Source organism: Rattus norvegicus, chromosome 9 (genome assembly GCF_036323735.1).
Source record: "Rattus norvegicus strain BN/NHsdMcwi chromosome 9, GRCr8, whole genome shotgun sequence".
Taxonomy (NCBI): Eukaryota; Metazoa; Chordata; class Mammalia; order Rodentia; family Muridae; genus Rattus; species Rattus norvegicus.
In genome coordinates this window covers 9,038,745-9,043,031 of record NC_086027.1, presented here as the reverse complement: position 1 = coordinate 9,043,031, position 4,287 = coordinate 9,038,745, and the positions used below count along the sequence as shown (strand labels likewise).

General features: G+C 39.8%; 1 pseudogene; it reads right to left on the bottom strand.

Annotated features, from left to right (window-relative positions):
• Positions 1 to 1,610: 1,610 nt before the first annotated feature.
• Hnrnpd-ps2 (heterogeneous nuclear ribonucleoprotein D, pseudogene 2) lies at positions 1,611 to 3,581 on the bottom strand (annotated as a pseudogene).
• Between the last annotated feature and the right edge of the window lie 706 nt (positions 3,582 to 4,287).

The window sequence follows — 4,287 nt, the reverse complement described above, 5'->3', positions numbered from 1 at the left end:
TGACATATTTCCTCCAACAAGTCACTCCTACTCCGACAAGGCCAAACTTCCTAATAGTGCCATTCCGTATGTACCTATAGAGCCACTTTTATTCAAACTACCACAGGCCAAGTTAGAAAGAAGCTGTACCTAATTTTTTAAAGTAGGACTTCATATCAGCATACTGTGATTTTACATTACATTACAGCATGAGATTCAAGGGTTCCAGTGTTGCAAGTTTAATCCACTATTTTGAAGTTTCTTTGTTTTTCCCCCTTAGGGAATGACAGTAACCTAGATATTATCATGGGACATGCAGGAAAGTACTTTGGTTTTTAAGCTAGTCACTTAATGATTGTCTAAGCAAGAACTTTCCACAATTATTGCATGGGTATTTGAGACCTATTTATACAGAAAGGTGGGATGTATAATTAGTTCCTTTTCTTTATACGTTTTCAAATACTAAGTTGATGTTTGTGTAGCTTTCAAGAACAACTGATAATTGTCTTTCCATGTATTCACTGAATGTTTTAGAGCATTTAGCTATATGTATGTATGTATGTATGTAAATATGTATGTATTTATCCCCCCAAAAAACTGCTCTTCACTTAATATTTTAGCCATTTTGATTTTTTTTAATTTTAAAATGACTTTATTCATTTTGATCAAGGGAAATGACAATCTCAATGTCAACTTGTCACCTAATTGTAAGCTTGAACTCACAGGTATCTTTCTCTGTATACTGTACCTACTAACAGAATGTGAAATGATTTCCCTTCTATTTTCTGGCTGCAAGTTGAAACAAACAGTTCTTTTTTAATAGCCAACACTGGTACCAGGCCAGAGGAAAATCAGGCCAAGGCATGGTAACTTGACAGCCTTGCTAGGAAGTACAAATATCAGGGAACAAAGTTGTAGGCATTTAAAAAAAGATATCAGTATAAAAAGCTTGCACTGGTCTAAGACCAGGTACTCTAAACATATACCCCAAACCCAGAAGCTTTTGTGGAACCGTGGAGACCTCTAAGCCCAACATTTTCCAAAAAAACCCAAAGCCTATTTTACTGTTAAATCCTTAAAGTTTTTAATGCACCACAAGATACACACCATGTAACTTTCCAGAACTCCCCTCCACTGCCTGAATATCAAACTGTTTCTATCTGTTTAGTTCATGTACTATGGTGGGACAGATGCATTCCGCTGCACTCAACTTAGTGGCTAATCCCAGATGGAGCTGATGATCTGGGAACCAGTTTGACAGCATTCTTCCCCTGCATTTACCTCTGATCCAACAGACAAATCACCAACTTTTTAAAGTCATCTGTGAATTACACACAGTTTGTCAGACAGGCACAGAGCAAGGGTAGTCAACCAACAAGTTTTGTGATAGCCAACAGGTTCATTTCAACAGTGAGGGACAGAAACAAGGGCATCATTTGTGCTCAGGCAAAGAATACTTGCCAGTGAGGTACAGCCCTGACCCAGTAAGGTGCTTCCCTTAGAACCATAATCCAAAAGCACACCATGTGTCACCAGTCAAAACAGACTAATATCAGTCTCCAGATATTCCGGGGGAAACATTGTTCCAAAGGTGTGGAAGGAATCAACAGAGAAAACAAAGCATTAGACTTCAAGTACAGAATAGCACACACAGAAACCAGAAACAAGGAGATACCATGACCAGTCTCTTCTGTGGACCAATACCCCTACAAAATAAGCTGCGCCTCAGTTATTGCTTCTTTATACAATTACATTTCCACAGAAATATGCAGTACTGGATGCAGAAAAACAATCACATAAGGAAGCTTTTATTTGAGGTTGAACATGAAAGCACACAAATAAAAATCTGTATAAACACAAATTCACATTGAGTCATAACACAGGGAACAGAGGACAGAGTAAAGACAAAGGAACTAACTTACAGCTATGTACAGTTGGACACAATTGTGTCATGTACACTACAAAGTCTTTTACAAAGTAATCATCTTAGGGCAACAGAAGATCAAGCAAGCTTCAATGTCGTCCTGTAAGATGGTTTCTTTACACCTTCTGCTCTCCCAGTGCCCTCCTTCAGTAGGGCTGGTAATTGTTCTGGTGATTGCCACCCCCTCGGGACACCTTGCCATAAGTCCTCTGCTGACCGCTGGAGTCTGTATATCCATTTCCATAGCTCCCATAGTTATAACCAGTATAGTCATAGCCGCCAGTCACTATAGTTCTCATCACCATAGACACTATTATAATTTCCATATCCTTGATCATAATAGTTATTAAATCCTTGGTTCCAGTTTTGGCCCTGACCTCTTCCGTGTCCCCTAGCACCACCTCTTCCACCAGCTGCAGCCCCTCTTCCACCTTTCTGTAGCTGCTGCTACTCCCTGTACACCTTTGTTGCGCAACTTTGATTTCACACTTCCCAGAACCTATCTGATGGTAACTGCTTTCTATCAGTTTCTTTATTGGCTCTTTGTTTGTGTATGTGATAAAACAGAATCCTCTTCTTTCATCAGTCTTCGTATCCATGGGCAGCTCAATGTTTTTTATCTCTCTAAAGGCTCCAAAATATTCTTTACTTTGTTTTTCTGAAGTATATGGACTCAATCCATCCACAAAAACCTTTTAGGGGTTTCTTTCCCCTTTAAAGTTTTACCCTTTTGGGGTCTATCAATTTGCCATCAAGTTTGTGTTCTTTCAGTTCCAAAACCTTATCCACACTAGCAGCATCTTTGAAAAGAACAAATCCAAATCCTCTTGATCTTCCAGTGATTGGATCTGTTTTAATTGTGGAGTCTACAACTTCCCCAAACAGAGACAAATGTTCAGTCAGATCTTTCTTGCTTGTATCCCAGCTCAAGCCTCCAATAAACATTTTACCGTCATCCTGCTGGTTCTTGCTCATGTTGATCTTGGATCCCTCTGCGAACTCCTCTATGTTGCGGTGCTCATTGATGTCTTCCATGGTGGCAGACCCGTCGGCAAGAGGGTGCTGACATGCAGTCTGGGTCCTGGGGACAGCGGCCCCATTTTGATATTGTTCATTTATTTATTTTATTTTCAGAAAAGCCCATCAGAATTGTTGAGACCTTCTTTGGTAGTTGTTGATGCAATATTGATGGCATTCCTGTAGCTTTTTAGTCATGAGCAATTAAGAATCCATCTTAGACACTCTTCCCATTACAGTCAGGAGTTGCTTTAGTGGGATCAATCTTGTGCCTCTGATGATGTCACTATATTGTCATTAATGTAACCAGGCTGGTCAAGTAGACACAAATAGGAAATACTCGACACGTTTCTACCAAGGTTCCCAGGTCTCTTTGAGAACATAACTGTGTCTTACCTATTTCTCTGGGTAAGGAAAATACGCAGAAAAGCTTTTATTCAGTCAATGTTTTAGCAAGTTAACTATTATATTTATTTTTGTTTTATGCCCAGAAAAGCTCATCTGAATTTTTGAGACAATCTTGTCAGGTGTTGATGCAGCCTTGACGGCAGCCTTGTTTTCTAACCATCTGAGCTACTAAGAATAACTACTGGAATGAATGAGGTAAAGCTTGGTCAGCTCAGTACAGATTCAGACATTTCTGATGCTGTATGTATCTAGAATAAATTATATCTTCAATTTTATACCAAAGCACATCATGAAATGCCAGTAAGACAAAAACTTAAGGTTTCAGAACACACTGCAAACTAAATTTGGACCTTGCTAACTGGGAATGTCCTGTTTACTCAGTTCCTGGGAATAAGATATGAGAACTGACATGAATTGTTTTGCATTTCCGCTGAGGTTAGACATACCTCTTTGGACGACCTCTGCCCCAGTCCACAACCCAGAGACCCCTCCCCATATCCCCTGCATTACCCCATGGTCATTCCTTCACTAATGCTGGGCTTACAACACAATCAATGCTGCTTTTTGGAGTTCTAATTCTGAATGGAGAAGCATATGAAACTGGATTTCAAAGGGGATGACAAGGCATGTGTCTTCTCCCATAATGACCTGTTGATCCCTCAACAGAGGTTGATGTCTTTTGTTACCTGCACAGAAATCTAATAAATTTCAACCAAAGTTCATCTCATAGTCTCAGTGTACTAGTACCATCCTTGGCACTAGGATGCAGATGCAACAGTCACTGAGGTCTCAGGAAAACCCTTTCTTAGCATCCACATAAGCTTTGACAGGACTGTGCACTACTGGACAAAGGCAGAGCTCAGCTGTGTGCCTGAATATTCAACAGACTGCTGTAACACTTCCACATACTTTCCAAAATTCCAATTCTCTTAAGATTTCATTTTGTCTTTGTGCCAGAC